Source organism: Papaver somniferum, chromosome 1, assembly GCF_003573695.1.
Source record: "Papaver somniferum cultivar HN1 chromosome 1, ASM357369v1, whole genome shotgun sequence".
NCBI classification, from domain to species: Eukaryota; Viridiplantae; Streptophyta; class Magnoliopsida; order Ranunculales; family Papaveraceae; genus Papaver; species Papaver somniferum.
In genome coordinates, this window is record NC_039358.1 from 1,273,230 (window position 1) to 1,295,851 (window position 22,622).

Genomic DNA, 22,622 nt, shown 5'->3' on the forward strand with positions numbered 1-22,622 from the left:
CTCAGGGTCCACTTTGGGACTTCACCATTACAGCCATCTCGGTACAGGTTGGTAATTTGGCCATTAATTAGACTTTAGCCGTTTCTATCTCGGAGAATTAATACATTATGGAACCCCAACCATCCACGTGGGTGTAACTTTCTGTGGATCTTCACAAAATGATGTTGGTTGTTGTCCGCCATGCCCGTTTAAATGGAAATGGACCATGCCTAAGTTGCAGACCTGAGCAGTTTGAGTTAATGCTGCCACGATACCTATGTGTCTGCACAGATTTTAGTATATATACCAGGACCGTAGTGAACCATTATGGGCAAAAAGAAATTGCGGATCTAAATATGGCCGTGGAAATTGTATATTCTCCAAAAGATATAGCGCAGTCGAAAGAGCAAGTTCATTTGAAGAGAAATGGAGATTTCTGGAATCGTGTGAACTTAGGGACAATCATAGTGGAACACATAGCGTGTTTGTTTGCTCCTTTCTACTTCACTTGGAATGCTTTCTGGGTGACAGTGATACTGTATCTGGTGACGCTAAATCTAGGAATTATTGTTTCTTATCATAGAAACCTCACCCACAAGAGTTTTAAGCTTAAAAAACCACTCGAATACTTGTTTGCTTATATTGAACTTCATGCTGCACAGGTAAGTTAAATACATTTCACTTTAACCCTTTTCTTTGTGAGTTGCTCTGCATGTTTATGGTTATTGTCGTTGAACTTGCTCATCAGGGAGACCCTATGTTTTGGGTAAGCCATCATCGTTACCACCATCAGTTCACAGATTCTGCCCGAGATCCGCATAGCCCTATTGAGGGATTTTGGTTGAGCCACGTAGGCTGGGCTTTTCACAACAACTATCTCCGGGAAAAGGTCTCATTCTATCCCCTAAATACTTCAGTATTCTTACGGCATTGAAAATGACAATTTATAATTAATTATTTGATGATCTTGTTATACATGTTTTGCAGGTAGGAAAATCAAACAATGTGATGGATTTAAAAATGCAAGCCTACTACCGGTTCCTGAGGAAAACACATCTACTACATCTTGTTGGACTTGCGCTTGTTTTGTATGTCTTTGGAGGATTACCACACCTTCTATGGGGAATGGTAAACACGAATTCTAATTTGCCGGTTTTAGGAATGTCTAGTTTGTCAGTTCACCAATCATTCTTGTATTTGCAATTACGAGTTCATTAGTCTAACTATATGTATGCTACCGCTGCTCAATCTTACTTGTTTGTCTAATCTTAATGTGAACACACAAATCACGAAGGCATCTGAATGCTCACAACCAATCATCGTAATCTAAAGAGGTTTCCTTGGTTCAAAACCTTCGGGTTTATCATAGCCTCATCTAACAACTCCATGCGAGGCATTTGCGCACGGGATATAGGTAAAAATAAAGAAAGCAAAACGTATAAGTAAAGATCCATGGGGTTAGACAAATATTAAGTGCTGAAATGTAAACAAGACCGAGGTTTACGTGGTTCATCACTAAGGCCTAGGTCCACGGGGTTTGTTGTTTTACTATATTCTTCACGGTTACACGAGTAGTCGAATGACTTTTGGGTTTACATGTTTCTCTCTTCCAAAGGATTAACTTACACTTGCAATCTCTCTCTCTCCTTCCCTTCCTGATTTTTCCGATCCCCCTTCCTCTTGGTGGAGAAGGGGTATTTATAAGGTTAGAATGTGGGACCCATCTTTGAAGACCGTTGAAACCTTATCTTCTCGTGTTCTTGCGTCTATCACGCAGAGGTCTGCGTTTGCCCCTTGATCCCGCAGATATATCCTCGCTCGTTCCACAGGTTGATCGACACGTACACTGCTCAGAGTGTTTAATGCGGGTAGTTGAGAGGTCTTCTCGTGTCAGACAAGTGTCTTCTGCCCCTGTCACGTCCGTGTCAGCTAACTTTCTCTCCACCGTTGATCTTAGCTTCTTTTGGGGATGAGATAAAGTAACTCTTCGGGGTTTATTCGGTGTTTCGGGCCACTGTTTTGCTTGTATTTGAGTTTTTCAGTGTGTGAATTTTATGGAATTTTGAGCATGTATACTAATTTTAGGGTTTCTGCGTTATCGTGTGTGGATTGCTATTGATGTGGTTTTTTGATCTTTGGTAATGTTTTTGAATTTGTGTGTAACTTTTTCATGATTTTAATCTTTTCGCAGCCATGTCTGACCGTCCGCGGCTTCCTTATCAGACTCCTGGTTCTGGCCTATCGAGATCTCCTCAGCGTAGAGAGTCTCAAGATGATGTTCGTCGAAGTCGAGTTTCTTCTGGAGCGAAGGCCTCGTCTTCTAGGGAAGAGATTCCTTCGAAAAATCCTTCTGGGTCCCGCAGAGTCTTCGATCGCGCAGCGTCTCGTCCTCGTGATGATATTAGGAGTACGCAGGCTCCGCCTCGTGCTGTTTCTTTTGATGTTCCTCCTCTACGTTCTGTAGTGACCGAGCATCATCTGCCGTCCCCTCCAACTTTTAAAGGGAAGAATACGAAGGGTGTAGTTCCGAGGGATGAATCTTCAAAGAATCCTACTGTGAAGAGAAAAGCTTCCGAAGCGTTCATTAGTTCATCCGGCCCCGCCGAGGAGGATGAGGCTGCCCCCTTGATACGCAGTGTTTCGGTTAGTAATAAAAAAGTAACCTTCAAGCATATTGATCTCGAAATATTCAAGGAAAAGCATGAGCTTCAAGCCTTCGAGGTTCGTTTCTATGCCCCTGAGGATGATATTACTTATGAGCTTATCTCAAAGTATGAGTTCGATGAATTTCATTTGTTGACGACGGTTGGAGCATTCGAAGCTGGTCTTATGCTGCCGTTGTACAAATCAGGTGATTCCTTCTACTATGACGTGCTTGCTAGTCGTGAAGGCTCTTCCACCAATACTCACAGCCGTTCCGTATCCCAACTATCGGGGAGTTATCTCCGCGCCCTGAAGGAGTGCTATCTGCGGAGTAAGGGGGCACGTCAATGACTTGCTACGTTCCCAATCCCGCGGAGAAGGAATGGTATACCCCTGAGAATTTCAATAACTCCTTCGGTGATTACGTCAATAGTAGGAACCGCAAGCCGTGGAGTGTCAGCCTTCGGAATCTCGCTGCTCCTCGGGGCGAGATTCGTCTGTTAAATGAGGTCAGCGATGCCAAGATGAAGTATGTTCCTGGCACGGAGGGGTCTAGTCATCGGAAACTTTTCCCAGCGCGCAAGAGGATCAAGCGCGACCATGACTACGAGTGGCACGCTACCGTTATCGAAATAGTTGGTCCATGGGCTTACGGTTGGATTCCTGGTCCCCGCGGTTGGTGGCCTACCGAGAGTAGCAAGCCACGTGAGTCTCCTCCTTCTCGTTATGGGGATTTCTGTCCCTGGCGTTTGAACTTTGCGGGCATGAATTTTCCTTATGCCCTTGACGTCGTAGAGGGAGACGAGGAGGAAGGTTCTGGTGATATACTTCCACCTAAGAGTACCTCAACTGCTCAGGTACGCGGATTCTAGCTGCGCTTCTCCTCTTTTAGAAATTCAACTGTTCGGGAAAAATAATTCTTTTTGTGGTGTGTTGGTTTTCAGGTGTTGAAGAAGAAAAAGATTAAGCCGAAGCAGTCTTCTACCATTGTGATGGGCGAGGCTGAGGCCCATGAAGAAGTTACTAGTCCAGTGAACGAAGAGTTTGCTGAGGATGAGGAGATTACAGATGGGGAGGAACGTACTGGTACTTCCCCTATCAATGTCGAAGAAGAGGTCTTCGTGGGTTATGATGGTGATGAAGGGAGAAACAAAGCCGTGGTGGATGATGACGGTGTTATTGGTGACATTTCTGTCCCTGCTGGTGTTATCGCGGATACCCTTCCCACCTCTCAAGAATTTTCTTTTGATCGGATGTACTCCACAGGGGAGTTCTCTGACGATGTCCTCGATTTTCCTGAGGACTTCTCTTTACTTTCCCCCAATGATAATTGGGATGTTCTTGGTGGTGATGGTAATGGAGACGCTACTGTTGAAGATGGTGGCGCGGAGGAGCATGCTGCGCATGTAGGTGCCGACATTTGTGCTGAAGGGGCCGTGTCAGAGAAGGGGAAGTCGGTCATTGATGCGCCTGCTGTTAATCTTCCACAGTTGCCGACGTCTGAGGGTGAGGACGCCATAATGGATTGGTTCAAGGAAAAGAATCTTCTATTTGTCCCTCATCCCGCCCCTGTTGTTTCTGTGGAAAAGGAATCTACTGCGTATACCCGTCGCATGATGGAGATGTCTTCCAAGGCGCGGGTGTCTGAAGCCTGGGGAAAAAATTTGAGTGTTCCCGAAGGTACCCTTGTGCCGGAGCCTCCTACTTCCGTTGCAGATATGATGGACATAGCCGACGGGTATCAATATGGCTTTCCGCAGCAGCGTGTCTTGGAGGTAAATTTTTGTGCATACTTCTTCGTGACGATAGAATTCTTCGGTGAAATAATGTTTGTCGTCTTTATGTGTAGATGATGAGGAGTGAGCATTGTAACCACGTGTTGTATCAGTTCTTCAAAGAGAAATCTCTGAAGCTCGAGGCTAAGCTTCGTCATAGAGAAAAGGAATTATCTGCGGCTGAGGTGGAAATAGAAGAGATGAAGAAAAGCCTCAAGGAGAAAGAAAAGCTGGGTGAAGCAGAGGCCGGTCTTCGTTCAGAGCTTGTTGCTGTTCGCGCTGATTTAGAGCAAACTCGCGGCCAAATTTCATCTTTCACAGGTTTGGTTCTTTTTCCCTCGCAGTGTGTCGTCATTCCTCTATTTCTTAGTTGTTCTGTCTGAGTCTCCCCACCCTATCTCCAGTGGGTGGCGTCCCCGAGCTGATATGGCTTCGAAACGAAAGAGCACGGCAAAAATCTCGTATTAAAGATCTTGTTGAGAAAATTAAGAATGAAGCCAAGAAATGGGATGCTCGGGCTGAGGTATGGCGCGCAAGGCATGTTCAGATGGTCGACATGCAAAATATGTACAACCATGATCGTGCTTTATTTAATAGCACACTGCTGTGGACACGTGATAGTCTGCGGGAAGCCCGTGAGCGTACTTCCTTGCTGGAGTCTTGGATTCAGCTGCTGGAAGAAGAATTACAGAAGGCTCGATCCATTCCTCTTCCAGGAGTTAAGGATAGTATGCTCTGTCTTGTCAGAGAAAGAGATGATGCCCGTGCCGAAGTCTGCGCTCTCAGCAATGCTCTTGCCACGTCCCGTGCCGACGTAGCTCGTCAGGCTGAGTATGAGAGGAATCTTGAAGTGTGTATGTACAGACTTAGCAAAGGGGTATCAGAGATAAATAAAGAGGTTGACCACCTTCGTCACATGGATTCGATGAAGCAGGTAGAATTAGATGCCTGTCAATTTACTCTCACCAACCTTAAACTAGACTATAAGAAATTATCCGCGGAATATGAACATCTTGATGAAGCGCGAGATGCGGTTGTTAATGAGTATGAAGAGGCTTCGGCTTGTGTCGAAGGTATAACCCTATTATCCGTGTTTTTCTGTGCTAACTCCATGGTGTTGTCTTTTTCAGAGCTCGAGGGACACCTTCGCGTCACAAATGAAAAACTTGAAAAGGCTCAATCTTCCTTAGTGCAGCAGGAAGAACAGACCAATCATTTCAATAATTTAGCGGCAACCCGCGAGGAGGCCGTTGGTGCTGCTTCTAGAGAAGTGAATCGACTATCTTCGTTATTATCCCAAGCCCAACAGCGGACAACAGTTATTAACCACAAGGCTCGTTGTCAATTGGCTGAGGAGACGAATAAGATGCTGGAGAGGATAGAACTTTGCCTAAAGAACGAGCATGGTCTCGTGAAGAACTATCCTCGTCGTCCAGTTCCTTCTGCCTTGCCTGGCTCCTCGGGACCCTCTTCTGGTGGGAGCATCCCTTCAAGTCTTCGGAACAATCCTGCCGATGGGGCGGCATCATCTAGGTAGAGACCTCAGTATTTTGTAGAGACCGCTGCATCATTATCCTCCCCTTTTTGTACTCATGTAACAAGAATATTTTTTGCTAATATCATGTAAAAGGAATATTTTTTGATGTGTATCCTTCCTTGAATTGGCCTTTCACTTTTTGTAATCATCCTTTATGAAATGGATCCTTTTCTTGATATACCTGCAATGTTGGTTTGTTTTTATTTTAAGCATTTGTGCAAAAAAAACAAAACAAAGTTTTTTAAGTGTTTGGGTGCGATACTGAAGGAAGGTACCATCGTGATCGTCTTGAGACCTGTCACCCCGCTGGCGAATCCTGGGCCAGAGGATTCCCAGACGGTGGGGGCCGAGGCAACGTTCTAGGATATGGGGTTAAGATATTTACACACCCATTCCGTCGACCCGTTGCCTTAAGATTGGTTGGGTATCTCTTTCTGCTGGGTGCCTTCCCCATGGTCTTACACTTATGGACACTGATGGGGGAGCCCTGAGAGATTGTAGATTAACTACTTTCCCCAATATTGTCGATAGATTCCGTTGACTTGATAATTTGAAAGCTTGTTTGATTGATAGGTTGAGGCCTGCAATTCCTCTTCCAGAGATAGAAACATGTGGAGCGGTCAGGCTCCCTTCTTCTTCTGGTACACTCCAAGCAGATTCAAGTCTGCATTGCTCCTATGGGAAGTATGGTTTGAGCCACTTAGCATTCCAAGGATGCCGGAGGACCTCGCCTTTTAGATTAAGAAGGTAGTAGGAACCGTTACCCGCAACGTCGTGTATTATAAAAGGTCCTCCCCACGTCGGTGCTAATTTTCCCCATTTTTTTTTCCTGCTGATACCGTGGGATTGTTCTCAACACATACTACCCCTCTACAAAATTCCGAAGCTTTACCTTTTTGTTGTACTCCCTTGCTAGTCTTCGTTTATAATTTTCCATCTTTTTTAATGCTGCTTCCCTTCTTCCTTCCAAGTCGTCCAACCTTTCTAACATCATATCTGTTGTGAGGTTTTTATCCCAAGCTTCGGTCTTCGTGGTTGGCATGAGGATTTCCGTAGGGATGACTTCTTCAGCTCCATAAGTTAGAAGAAACGGGGATTCCCCGGTGGCGGATCTTCGTGTTGTCCTGTATGCCCATAACACATTGTGCAGTTGTTCGCACCATCTTCCCTTATGCTCGTCTAATTGTTTTTTGAGTATAAGGGCGAGGGTTTTGTTGGTAGCTTCCGCTTGTCCGTTGCTTTGAGGGTATATGGGGGTGGACTTGTTCTTTCTTATTTTGAAAGTATCGAAGAGCATGTCTATATTTTTCCCTGTAATTGCTTGCCATTATCAGACACAATTTCAGCGGGTATACCGAATCTGCAAATGATGTTCTGGAATATGAAAGTAAACACATCCGCGTCTCTGATCCTGGCCAAGGCCTTAGCCTCCACCCATTTACTGAAGTAGTCCGTGGATACTATCAAAAATCGTCTTTTCCCTGATCCTTCGATGAAAGGTCCGACGATGTCTACGCCCCATTTTGAAAATGGCCACGGGCTATCGACGGAGTTTAACATTGTTGCCGACGCGTGGATCTTTTTGGCGAAGCGCTGACATTCTTCACACCGTCGGGACATCCTTGCGGCGTCCTGTATCATTGTCGTCCAGTAATATCCTTGCGTTTTTGCTTTGTCAGCTAGTGATCTCATGCCGCTATGATTCCCCGCGTCACCGTAATGGATATCTTTTAGAATTCGATGCCCCTCTTTCCGGGACAAGCAACGTAGTAATGGTCCAAGGAAGGATTTCTTGTACCGGACCCCATCCCGAAGATCATATATTCCTACCTTGGAGAGTATCTTCCTAGCTTGTTTATGATCCGCAGGTAAGCTTCCCTTTTCGAGAAAGGCATGGATCGTCACTCTCCAGTCATCTTCGTTGCTGAAGTCTTCGTCTTGATTTGCTCTTGACAGGATATCTTCTTCGTCAAAGTCGTTATGGATGTCTTCTCCTACCTGGTCTTCGATATTTTCTTCCACTGTATCTTGATTGGTAGCGAAGGAGAATTGAGATGCAACCGAAGGCTCGTATACCCTTGCTATTTTAATAGCTTCCACATTTTTATCCCTCAGCATGGATGATATATATTCTAGGGCATCCGCGTGCCTGAGGTCCCTTCTGCATAAGTGCCGGAACTTAATGTTCGGGATTTGTGATGCCAATGTTTGGACCAAGGCCATGTAAGCTGAGAGGGTGTCATCGTACACATTATACTCGAGCCCTATTTGCCGTATGACAAGCTGCGAATCACTTGTCATCCTTACATCGGTTACCCCCATCTCTATTATTATACGGAGGGCATGTACGACAGCTTCGTATTCAACAATGTTGTTGGTATGCTCTTTGAATTCCAACCTAAGTGCATGTATAATCCTTTCTCCGGTTGGGGTGATAATGACAATGCCTATTCCTGCTCCTTCCTTATTTTTGGATCCGTCGACGAAGACTTCCCATTGTCTTTGACTCGCAGGTTCGAGGATATCTATTGGATCCTTGTTTTCTTCCCCGGCTTCTGATATTCCCTTAATCTCTTCGTCGTTGTCAAGGGGGAGGTCTGCTAAGAAATCCGCCAGAACTTGGGACTTCCGAGAATGTTGAATTTCATGAATGATGTTGAATTGGTCCAGATGGTTGTTTCATTTGGCTATTCGGCCCACTTTTCCCGTGCTTTTGAGGACTGCTTCCAATGGTGCTTTGCATGGGACACTGACGAGGTGAGTTAGGAAGTAGGTTCTCAGTTTTTGTGTAGCCCACACCAATGCGAAGATGAGCTGTTCAATCTTAGTATAGTTTCTTTACGCAGAATTGAGGGTCTTGTTGACGTAATAGATAGGTTGTTCTATCTTTGTATTGGTTTTGACCAATACTGCGCTGACTGCGTCTTCTGTTGCTGCTATGTACAATGCCAAAACCTCGTCAGGATCTGGCTTCTGCAGGATCGGGATTGAGGCTAGGTGTTCTTTGATTTTTTGGAATGCTTCCTCGCATTCAACGGTCCATTCGAACCTGCTCCCTTTTTTGAGAATATTGAAGAAATGTTTGCATTTGTCCGAGGACCGGGCAATAAATCTGCCCAACGCTGCTATGGATCCATTGAGTTTCTGTACTTCCTTTAAATTCTTTGGAGACGGCATCTCTACTATGGCTTGAATTTTTGCTGGGTCTACCTCGATGCCCCTTTTTGTTACCAGATACCCGAGGAATTTCCCCGAGGTGACACCGAAAGTACATTTCTCCGGATTCACTTTCATGTGATGTTTTCTCATTGCTTCGAAGATATTCCTCAGGTCCTGGTGGTGATCTTTACGCAGCTTGCTTTTGACGAGCATGTCGTCAACGTAGACTTCTAAGGTTCCTCCAATCCATGGCTTGAAGATAGCATCGACCATCCTTTGGTATGTTGCCCCTGCGTTTCGAAGTCCGAAGGGCATTCTAGTGTAGCAATAAAGGCCATGTGGGGTGTAGAACGCTGTGTGTGGTTGATCTTCTTCTGCCAGGGTCACTTGGTTGTAGCCAGAATGTCCATCCATGAATGACAGTTCTTCATATCCTTCTACTGCTTCTACCAGCTGGTCTATGCTCGGCAATGGATAGCTATCCTTTGGACATGCTTTGTTGAGGTTAGTGAAATCGATGCATATCCTAACCCCCCCCCCCATTTTTCTTAGGAACGACGACCATATTGGATATCCACGTAGGGTACTTGACCTCCTTGATGAAACCTGTGTCTAGTAGTTTTCGAAGTTCTTTTTCTACTGCCTCATGATACTCTGGAGCTACTTTTCGTATTTTCTGCCTAAACGGGGGAGTGCCCGGTTTGATGCGTAGCTCGTGTTGGATTACTTTTGGGTCAATCCCCGGCATATCTCCTAGCTTCCAAGCGAACATATCCGCGTATTCCTTAAGTAATTTGGTTAAAGAATGTTCCCTTCCTTCGTCCATTATGGTCCCTATTTTGATCATCTTCGGGTTTTCTTCCGTTCCTATGTTGATTTCTTTTACGGGCTCCACTGGTGTGAACACAGGCTTCGGGTTTTCGAGGACTGGGACGTTCTTTAATTGCTATTTAGCGTGTTTCTGTTCTTCGCTGGTTGTTGAAGTACTTGTCTCTGTGCTTAGGACATTATCATCTTTCGTCAAGCCCTTACCTGTAGTTTCCTTGAGGAACAGGTCTATGGCATTCTCTTTCGCGGTTTCTTTATTTTTTACTCTTAGGATTTTTCGCTGCTCTTCTTGCTCGTTGTTGATATGATCCTGAGTGGCCTGGCACTCTCTCGTAGTGACCCGATCTCCCTTGATTTCCATTACTCCCTCAGGTGTTGGAAATCTGAGATATTGGTGGTATGTTGCCGCAACTCCTTTGAGTTTATGTATCTTTTTTCGTCCAATAATAGCGTTGTAGGGGGAAGGGGTGTCCACCACACTGAATCGGGTTTCCAGTTTCATGGGCCCTGCGTTAACCTGCAACACGATGTCTCCCAAGGGCTTCGTGGCTGCTCCATTGAATCCGTAGATGGTGTGATAAGAGGTCATTAACTGTTCATCATGGAGCTTCATCCGTTTGAATGCATCGTAAAATAGGACGTTTACGGAGCTTCCCCCGTCTATGAGGATCTTTTTGAGGTTACATCCAGCTACTGGTAGCATTAGGACCAAGGGATCGTTATGGTCTTCCATATCTTCTTCGATATCCTCGGCATCGAAGATGATAGGAGATTCCATCCATTCTTCTTTCTCGTCCACCACTATCCCATCGACCTTATACAATTCGCAGCGGTCTTCGAATTGCTTCCGTAACCTCTTTCATATCTGCGCTGTAAGTGAGGGCCCTGTGGCTTCGGAACACGAGATGGTGTTGATTGTTCGGTTTCCTTCCGGAAGTTGGACTGGTTTGGTTCGCTAGGATCTATCCTCGGTAACATACTTTCGTACGTAATGTTTGAGCTCTCCCGCATCAATTAATTTTTGGATCATTATTTTAAGGTTCTTGCACTTTTCGGTCTGGTGTCCGTTGAAACAATGATATTCACAGTAATCTTTAGACTTCTCGGATCTCGGGGGCTGCTTTCCCTTAGACCATGGCCACTCCAAGTTTTCCCTCCCTTTGATCTCTCGTAGGATACGAGCATAGCTAGCGTTGAGTTTCGTGTAAACTTGATCTTCCAATTTTCGGTCACCTGTTCTTCGTTCATCCCTTCGTTCCTTCCTATCTTCGTGAGGTCTCTCCACTGAGCAACTCCTTTTGGCCCCATTGGTTTGTTCCGTTGAATTGGTGCGGTGAGATCTCTGCGGATATGCCCTCGGGTTTTCCCGTTGAATTTCTTCAAGTCGAGCGTGGTTTTCGATAATTATTCGAAGATCTCCCTCTGTCTTAGGCACGCTCCCATGAATTTCAACAAATAGGAGACTCATTCGGTCTAATCCCCATTTATAGCAATTGATGCTTACCACTGGGTCCACGCTCCCTATGGCTTGGCAGATCTTGTGCCATCTGTTAGTGTACTCCCTCGTGGTTTCCTTGTAGCCAATCGCTAGTGAAAAGAGCTTATCCATTCCGGTGTTTACAGTCTTGTTGTACATGTACGTTCTTAAGAATTTCTCTGCGAGTTGGTCGTATGAGTGGATGGAGTTTGGTGGCAGATTATCGAACCATGATAATGTCGATCCCTTCAGGCTTGACGGGAAGTATCTGCAGAGTACGGCGTCGTTCTGACCCCATCTAGCTAAGACACGGTTGTAGTACCGAATATGTGCAGCAGGGTCACTGGATCCATCATAGCATTCGAACGTTGGGACAGGGTATTTCAGTGGAATAGGGGTGTTGGCCAAGCGATGAGTTAAGGGCGTAGAGTTAGCTTCTCTCATGACCTCTTCTAACCTCCCTCCGCCTTGTCTATTTTTTAATTGCCTGATCTCGGCCATAATCTCATCTCGTAGCTCTTCTATCGCGCGGTGGTGCCCTAAATTCTTCTGCTCGTTACCGTCTGACTCTCTGTCGTCATAATCCGGGTCGGATACGCTACTTCCCCTAGTCCCGTCTCCATTAGCCGCTATGACGACTCTACAGTCTCGGTTTGGCTCTGGTGCTTTGGAATTTGCTTCATCAAGTTGTTGGCTGGTCTTCGTTCTTAGAGCCATCCGCTCCTTTAAATCTTGATTTTCTCTGGCTAACAGGGATACAGCATCTGCGTAAACCTGCTGGCTCTTATTCAGTTCCTCAAGCTCATCCATCAGTCGATGTGATTGGTTGGACCCCTGATTGGGAGTCCCAGCACGTGCCACTACGGCCATGGTGCCGCCTTCCTCTACGGTCTGCACTAAAGGTGGGAGAGGTTCAGCTTCGGTTGCTGGCATTTCCAAATAGGGGTGAGTGCCCCTCTGCGGTGCTGGAGCCGCCGATATGGTTTGATTTTGATCATTTGTTGGTGGCATTCCAAAAGTTGGAAGGTGCACGGGTTGGAATGTTCTGGATTCATCCACCCTTTCTCTTGGTTGATGAAGTTGATTCATGGAGCAAGTTTTGCTAGCCTCTGTAGCCTTCGGGACTACCGCAGCCGCACCGTACTTTGTCGCCGCTGCTCTGAGAGCCGCTGCTGCAACTGAATTAGCGTTCATAGGTGAAATGATTTCCGCAGTATCTTGCCTTTGACTGGTCATTTTAGCTTTGTCTCCTTTATGCTTGCTTCGGGTGATGACCGGGGTTGTCCTGGGTGTTTCTTTTGACAAAGCTTTGGATTTTCCTGCTTCCTGCGTCTTTTCCATCACGGGTCCTTTTGTCGACAATGAAATCTCGCAGAAACTCGCCTTCTTTACTCACAATACGTTCTTTCTGCACAAGGAATTTCAAACAAAAAACGGGAATATCCGCGTGAATCGGGTTAGTTGGCGAAATATCGTCTTCCAGGAGAGGATTAATACACACGACTTACAATACACGGGTTAAAGTTTTATTAAAGGAGATCCTTTTAAAAATGCAAGTATAAAAACTACGAAAACCCCCCCAGAGAGACGGGTTCACACGAGATCTAAAGAAAATCGTAAACCCACGGATTAAAACAATAAATCTTATCGAAGATAATAGGTGGGTTTTTGAATACAATACAGTTAACAAATGATCTATACGGTCCGAGCTGATAAATCAGAGCAATCATATGCCAATTTAAAATGAAATCACATGACAAGATAAATCTTTTACCGGGACGAAGTCCCTGTTTCTAGCGCCAAATTGTGAACACACAAATCACGAAGGCATCTGAATGCTCACAACCAATCATCGTAATCTAGAGAGGTTTGTGATGATGATATCCTAGTGTTGATTCCTTGGCTCAAAACCTTCGGGTTTATCATAGACTCATCTAACAACTCCATGTGAGGCGTTTGCGCACGGGATATAGGTAAAAACAAAGAAAGCAAAACGTATAAGTAAAGATCCATGGGGTTAGACAAATATTAAGTGCTGAAATTTAAACAAGACCGAGGTTTACGTGGTTCAGCACTAAGGCCTACGTCCACGGGGTTTGTTGTTTTACTATATTCTTCACGGTTACACGAGTAGTCGAATGACTTTTGGGTTTACATGTTTCTCTCTTCCAAAGGATTAACTTACACTTGCAATCTCTCTCTCTCCTTCCCTTCCTGATTTTTCCGATCCCCCTTCCTCTTGGTGGAGAAGGGGTATTTATAAGGTTAGAATGTGGGACCCATCTTTGAAGGCCGTTCGTGTTCTTGCGTCTATCACGCAGAGGTCTGCGTTTTCCCCTTTATCCCGCAGATATATCCTCGCTCGTTCCACAGGTTGATCGACACGTACACTGCTCAGAGTGTTTAATGCGGGTAGTTGAGAGGTCTGCTCGTGTCAGACAAGTGTCTTCTGCCCCTGTCACGTCCGTGTCAGCTAACTTTCTCTCCACCGTTGATCTTAGCTTCTTTTGGGGATGAGATAAAGTAACTCCTCGGGGTTTATTTGGTGTTTCGCAGCGCATCATGTTTTGATGTCTTGGTTTACATGCTTTCCACGTATCTTTTTATATACACGTGTCTGATAGTGAGATATATGTGTTCACACTTAACAATAATCTTTGAAATCAAATAACTTCTGTAAGCAAATGGCATTGGTCGATGATTTTGTTTAATGCTGTATATGGTGTTAGAATAGCCGCGGTGCACCACAGCACGTTCCTAGTGAATTCACTGTGCCATACATGGGGGCAAAGGCCATGGAACACTGAAGATTTATCCAGGAACAATTAGGTGGTGGGCTTATTACTAGGTAATGGAGAAGGTTGGCACAACAACCACCACGCCTTTCAGTTCTCAGCTCGGGTAGGGCTCGAATGGTGGCAGCTGGATGTGCCTTGGTACATTATAAAGCTACTTGAGCATCTTGGATTAGCGACAAATGTTTAAGTCCCTACTGAGATTCAGAAATTACAAATGTCTATCAAAAAATATTACCCAGTCTCCTCGAGATGAAAACTACAAAATATGCAATATAATAAGTGTCACTGGGTTTCCTCCACTTTGGATGTGATATTACATGCATGTTCCATTTAAGACATTGTAGTATGAGAGATGCGCCATTAATATCTATTTTATAATCTTTTTATGCAATCTATCTGTAAATTACTAAATTGTAATATGCAATATCTATCTATCGATTATATTTAAGGAAGTACATCTGAAACTCTATTAATGTTCAACTATTTAATAATTTTTTTTTTTTCTTCCTTAATAATTTTTTAAAAACAATAACAACGCTTATAAAAACTAAATATTACTCCGTCTGTCTTTTTATTTCGTCTTTTATATTATTTTCGTCCGTTCGAAAATACTACCCAATTTTTGTTCATAGTTTTATATTTCCATTAGACTCTCAAATATGATTTTTGAATTTTGATGATTGTAAGATTGTTTTCAAGATGACGGAAACTAAAATTTTGACGGGAACCTTGGTAAAAGGGAAATAAATATGTTCCATTTCATTCCATTTAATGATTGAAACAAATTTGTTCCATTCCATTTCTTAAATATTTCTTTTTTATCGTCTTTTTAAAGTTTCCAAAATAAATTTGACTTTATATTTTCTCATTTTCTTTCCTATTAAAAATAAAATTAACAATTTTAGATAACACTAATAATATTTATATCTTTTTAATTTTTGATAACAACATCGCATCAGTAGGATACTTTAGAAAATGCTTCCGTCTTTGTTTTTTTACTCTTCCAAGGGGATTAAAATAGAAAGATGGAAGGAATAACTCGAATTAATAATTTTGCAAGATTAATTTTGAACGCGTTAATTTATAGATTTTTCAACTGTGTATCTATATCTCTATATATACTTATCGCCAAATCAATGTTATATAAATATACAAATTTCACAGTAATTTAATTTACACCAATAAATTACTGAGAGGGAAACCGAATGAGGTGGTGTCAAACAACAAAACTTATTTTACCATCATTTTTTGTTTTCAAAGGGACTAGCTTCGGATAATCTTGCACAATGCACAACATGATATCTGGAAATAAACAAAAGGTATGATATTATTGAGATTACTCCCACATATTATGGGTTACCTACAATCCTGCGGTTTATAAGTTTTTGGCAACCTTAACCTTACAAGTCGGTTTTGAGGTTAGTTAAGCCCATGAACTTCAATATGGTTTCAGAGCAGGTTATTTTGTATGGGTTCATTGCATTTTTACTCTGCATCACCTTATTTATGTCTGTAACACCTCAAGTTTTTTTCATGGTGCAAAGATGTGCCATGGCTCATGATGAAGCTTCATTCAAAGTTTTCGTTGCGTCGTAAGAGGCATATATTGAACGAGGGACAATATTGCGGCCAAGTACGACGCATTGTATAAGCATTTGACCAAAGGCCAATATCGCGCTAAGAATGGTGGATTATGTTGGGCATATCAGTCAAGGCCAATATGGCACCAAGGGGAAGCTGCATTGGCCCTAGAGCCAATCCTGAGCATTATGGCACGTTGGGTAAGCTATACTGGACAAAGGACAAATCTACTATTATATGGTAGATTAGGCTAGTTGGGTAGTGGCCCTGGGAGTTACAGCGCAACCATTGCGCATCATGAAGGCTATTGTCCTAGAGCCGATATCGCACACCCGTTGTGTATCGGGCTAGAGAGGGATGACCGAGTAAATGTTACGCAATCATTGCGTAATAATGCAGTTGGCCTATGGTACAAAACAGAAACTCATCAATCATTGCTGGTTATTCAGGAATACATGGCAACAACCATGGATTTGCATAATGATACCTTCGCACCATATTCCTTATTGGCAAGGCTACGCAGCTATAAATGAGGCCTAAGAATCACCGATGCTTTCCGGCTAAGCTATGTAGCTTAATTGGTGTATAGTACGCATATGCACCTTCAACCAACTACCCCTCCTTATATATGTTTACTTGACATTTCTACAACTTAGGAAAATGGAGGGGATTGACAATCACCAAGTACCATATTCCGCAGACTCATTAATTCGCAACCTTTGTGCATTTTGATGGAACGACCTATACGGATTAGACCATTACCATTTTTATTTGTCCACGACCTTGCAAACGAGTTGGATTAAGTTTTTTTTCCTTCGAGAATGAATTACGGTCAGTGCTAGATTTAGAGTAGGGAAGGGTACGTAGGAAGACGCAATGAGTTGCAGCATTTCCAGTCCAGCACTTTGCCACTCATATCATCTAATTGAGAGATGATTCCGGCATATTGGCCTTTCATATCATATGGCTCGGTATTTCGATGCAATAGATGATTGTGGACACACTTGATGAGGCTAGTTGCAAGTCATTCATAAGATGTTCATACTACCTATCAAGCTACACGGAGTTTGACATATGCATCAATTGCGAATGTGGAATGGCCAAGGAAGTACGCTATAACAATATGCAAGTAAGCGGATCTTTCTTAAGCCCAAGAAAATTACAGCATGAGCCTGATTGATGCAACCTTGACACGATCTAGACAAATGCATGCTTTCACCAATGCCTAAGCTAGTAAAGAAGCTAGAAATAGGCCGATATGGCCTATGTGCAAGTGTAAGGCATGTTCAATGCCTAGAAAGTACTCAATGGCCGGTGATGTACGCAGACCTCCCTAAACTCAGTTGAATTTCCGGAACTTGAAACTCACGCCAGTACGCATATCGGTATGTATACTAAGTTCCAGGACTTTCATTAACCAAACAATACGCATATAGGTATGCATACTATGGTTCCCGGACTTGGAATAACTCGCAACAGTTATCATCCAAGTACGCATACTATGTTATATCCAATCATGGTTAATTTTTCTAAACTCCCATTTCAATCATTGAAACATTATCATTGAAACATTCTTGGAAGAAGACAATAGCTGTCTCACACAAACTATTAGCTTCAAAGTAATTTTCAAGTGATCGAATGATAAATACGAAACATTCCGAGTCTGCATCAAATAACTGTCTCACACAAATCATGTAAGATGTTACAAGGCGATTTTCACATGATCATCTTTTGACTTTCGTCAAGAATTCAAGATGAACTTGGTTAAAGAGAAACCTTGCCAATACATATTCGAGAAATATGATGAGCGTCAAATATTGTATTTATCGGCACCTTTTTATTGACATTTAACTCATTTTTTGTGCATTAATTCTACATTTTATCCCATATTCTGTATTTCATTGTTTTCAAGAATAAATATTTTTATTAATTAATTTTGCATTTTTAGGTTATAAATAAAGTTTGGATAGAATTACGGAGCGAAAAGAGCAGAAAAGTGGTAGAAACCGAGAGGAATCACGCAAGAAAGCTGCGAAGAATGTTGTGCGCAAGACCAAAAGGCTAGAAATGGGCTTAACAAGGAAGAAATTGATCTTAAAGAAGAAATGGGCTCAGAATTATCCCAAGACCAACTTATCTCCCAAACCAAAACCAAAATCCATAGACCACTTCTCTTGTAGCCGTCAGATTGGATCCTCATCTGAATCCAACGGTCGCTTCATCGCCGATACATCAAATTTGCTACAACCGCTTCACACCACAGCACCTAACTCCATCCTGAGCCGTCAGTTTCGTTGTATTTTTGCATCCAAGGGTCGCTCATAATCGGTCTCCATATCGCCGTTAGATCCGTTTCAGAAGTTATCATCCCACGGCTCAGCTTCGCGAAACATCAAAATCTTTATCCCTGCCTCACACCCAAACACCAAACTCATGTACACCCAAAATAGAGGTCGACCCAAACACACCCTAATACCTAAACACATCGGCCTTCTCTTTCTTCTCCACTCCGTCTTCATCCCATACCCTGTCTCTGCCATCACCACCACCTCTGCCATCACCACCACCTCTGCCACAGCCACCCTATGACTTCCATAACCACTCTAACGAAACACCACCTTACCCTATATCTCTAGCCACTTATTTCACCAATTTCCCCTCTATCCATCTCTGAAACCCTAGGTGGGAAATTGGTAAAATAGGTGAGTCTATAGAAGTGATTGAAGACAAGAGATGGAGCAGGAAGAACAGAGAAAGAATGGGTCGACGCTATAGGTAAGGATTATCCCATCCAATCAAGTAAAAATTGTAACCCTAGTTTACTGTTTCCATTTGGGGATTTGTAAGAACCCTAATTTTGTATTTTGGGGTATAAATAGAGATGGGGGTTAGTGTTGTTGGGGTATGCCTGGACTAGCCAGTGTACCACCAAGAGGCCTTGAATAGCCAGGACCTCAACTGTTAGTGTTGTTTCAATTTCAATTCAGCTCTGTTAATGTCAAATTCAGTTAATACTGTGTTCATTATGCTTTAGTTATTTTGCTTAGGTTTCAATGAAACCCTAACTTGTTGTTGTGCATTGCATTGCATTCTGATGACACTGCTTTTGAATGTTAATAATGCTCATGAAAGATCAAACTTAGTGCTGCATCATATTGCTCTCACATGGTATGTCATGCATACCTTGTAGTTAGGTTCACACTATGATGGTGGAACTACAACTTATATCAAACCAGATTATCATTGATCTTTAGACTAATTGTGCTTTAGCTAGACAATTAGTACTTAGGAGATATGCCTTAGTTGTGTTAGGTCTTTCTAGTGGGGAAACACCTTAGACATAGGGAAGACATGAATCTAAACCCTTGTCTATGATAAGGACAATAGGAGTGTACACAGAGCATGCTTAGTGGAGGTTAGTGATGAATTTGAAGCCTGAGTTTCACATTGTCCTGCATTCCTTTATTTTTTCTTACACTGCTGTGTAAAACTCAGCAGCTCACTGCCAGTTTAGTTGTGGTTCAACACAACAAATCAAAGCTCTCACTTCACTGCCTTTGCTTATTTTTGCCTCACTGCCATTGTCACTTACTTTCACTGTTTAGTTCTGTCTTGCTCTTGTTACACTTAGCTCACTGTCACTGTTAGAGAGTTAGCTTAGTTTCAACTTCAACTTTACACACCCAAGTCCCTGTGGACTGACTTGTGCTTGCACATTATCTACATTGACCATGTGCACTTGCAGTAAAACATTGTTTGTAGGTTGTTTTCCCCTCCTACCAAGTTTTTTGCGCCGCTTCCGGGGACTTGGCGTTGTGTGTTGAAGTTTCTTGGCTTGTATCTTAGCTATTCTTGTACTTTCTTAGTTGTACTTGCATTAACTTTTAGTTTTTTCTCTTTCTGTTCATTTGCATCATCACTACATTTGCATCTTCTCTGCTCTAGTAGCATTTGCATTTTGCATCTTCACTGCATATTGTTCTTGCATTTATCTTTGCATATTGTTCTGCATCATAACTTGCATCTTTCAATTAATCTTACTGCCTCCTGCATTCACATAATCTCTGCCTTCTTGATGTGCATCTCATTGCATTTCACTGAACTTGCAAATTTTGCTGCTGCTGTGGTGCTGTGGAGCTGGTGTTGTTGCTGCTGCTCTTGGCTGTGCTGCTGCTGTTGCTGGTGCTGTTGTTGTTGTGAACCAAAGCCCAACTGGGCTGTGCGACTAGAACAACAGAGCAGCTGGGCTGTGCTAAAAAGAGTAAGCCTAAACCCAATAACTGTGTGGGCTTGCTTTAAAAATTGAAATTCTGGGCCTTGTAAATTGATTCTGAAACTCTTGAACCCAAGTGCACTTTGTTTCTGAATTCTGGGCTTGAACCCAACTCAGAAATTGTAAAAAGTTTTTAAGACCAAGTGGGCCTCGTATTTTGGCTAACTGAGAGCCCAAAAATCAAATACCCAGCTGGGCCTCGTGCACTTCTGGGCTTGGTTCACTGAACTCGTTAGTTGGGTCGTGTACTCAAATCTCTAGGCCATTCGCTGGGCTTGTCCCACAGAAAATTTGAACCAGTTAGCTGGGCCTCATCCCATTAAAACCAAAAGTAGTTTTCAAAACCCATAAAAACCAAATGTTTCCCATCAAAAACCAAATGTTTTTCATTCCGATCAAAACCAAAATTTTCCCATAAAAAACAAATTTTTGAAAACCCATTAAAACCAAATAGTGGGCTTTGTGTCTTTTCAACATGGGCCAACCTCGTGCTCTCCATGAATACATGTATCCCACAATAAAAATTCCATTATCATGTATTGTCTTACCTCATACCAATAACCCTTTTAAAATAAATGCAAGCATGATACAAATACTTCCTATATTTCGAGGGTTCGATTCTGAGAACCCCTATACTCATGTAAGAGAGTTTGAACAAATTTGTCGGACTATGCAACCTGATCATATGACCGAAGACTCTCTGAAATTGCGTTTGTTTACATTTTCTCTAAAGGAAAGGGCCAAAACATGGTTTTACGGTTTGAGACCACAATCAATCAACACTTGGGACCAACTCACAGATCTATTTTTCAGAAAATTCTTTCCACATCATAGGACCATCGCTATTCGTCAAAGTATCAATTGTTTTGTCCAATTGGATGAGGAAACTGTTTATCACTATTTTGAACGTTTTAATGATTTGTTGAGCGAATGTCCGCACCATGGATTTGAGAAGTGGAGACTTGTCGTCATCCTCTATGAGGGACTAGACTTTAAATCTCGAACCATGGTTGAGTCTATGTGTAATGGTAAATTTCTTGATAAATCTGTGGATGATGCATGGAAATTTTTAGATGAGATTGCAGAGAAAACCCATCAATGGGAATCTGTTAGGGAAACAGGGACAACGCCACATGGTATGAGTCACCCCCATGAGTTAGAGTCTTATTCTTGTGATAACTTCGACCTTAGGATTAAAAATTATCCTAGATTGCAAAATCCCTATCATGATGATGATGATGAATCAAATTTTGAAAATGGTATTTTCAGTCCAACTCGTACAAACGATGTTGAATATGAGCCTCATCTAGAAGAAAATGAGTTGACCGAGAACACCAGAGCTGTTAATAGGGACGAGTATGCATATTACTCGGATGATGATATGATATTAGAAGAGCTAGTTCTTCTTGAAGAGTCAATTTCGGAGTCTTGTGACTCCGAAATTCCAGACCATAGTGAAGAAACTTCCATGAATGATGTTTCTCCTAACATTCATATTCATTGCAATTCAGATAATTTGGACACTGATATGAGGCTTGTACAATTGTGCTGTGAAGATGAGCATGACATAGGAAAGGTTGAATCTTTCGTAGACATTAATGTTATTATACATGAAAAAGAATTTGATGTGTCTGATTCCCTGCCTAAGTCCCAATATGTTGTTTCTTCCGATGTTGATTTGAATACTACGGACAATCATGATACCGAGCTAGGTCTTGATATTTTGTTCGATGAATATGAGCATGATTTACCTGTTTCTGATTTAGGGAAAGTATGTACTAGTACTATTGATCATGAGAATAAATTAGAAGTGCCTGCTTTCTTGCCTAAATCACAGATTGAGATTTTTCCACCCAACCTAGATTTGGTTTGTCACAAAATTTTTAAACCAACTAATCTGAGAGTCCCTAATCTAGGATTGGAACTGTGTGCTTCCCAAGTCCTCTTGGACTATTTTTCTGCTAAATATAACATCTTTAAAAAAACACAGTTGGAATTAATTTCTCTGACCATCCCAAACAAAGTCCATTTTGAGTTAGACCTTGTGAATCCTGCACCCCTAAAATGGAAAGATTTTGTGCTTAAAAGTAAACCTGCTGAAAATTACAGGTTTGGGAGTGATTCATCCGGTTTTTCACTCTCGCTCTCATTTCAGTCCAATTTTAGTTGTTTGAAACTGTCTATGTTTCAACACTTTGTCTTTTGGGTTGATCCTCAACTCTTTAGACTGTATGTATATAGTGAATTTTCTGTATATAATCTAGTAGGTAATGTTTAATGAATCTTTTATGTTTTCTTTTTTATATTGTACTAATCCAATATCCTCTCAGTTGAAAAATGTTGGATCCTAGCCATTGAATAATGGAGTTCAAAACTTGCTTTCGCCAATATCCGGTTATCTCTTTCCTTTTCTCTACTTAGCATCGTTCTCATGGTATGTTGTTTTAATTTTGTTTATTTTTTGAAACATTGAGGACAATGTTTAGTGTAGGTTTGGGGGTGAAAAGTAGATATCCTGATAACATGCTATAATCGAAAAATAGAACTCCTTCCTTTTTGAAAAAAAAAAAAT

General features: G+C 42.4%; 1 pseudogene; it reads left to right on the plus strand.

Moving 5' to 3' along the window:
• Nucleotides 1–335: 335 nt before the first annotated feature.
• Nucleotides 336–22,401, plus strand: LOC113334471 (annotated as a pseudogene).
• The last annotated feature ends 221 nt before the right edge of the window (nucleotides 22,402–22,622 follow it).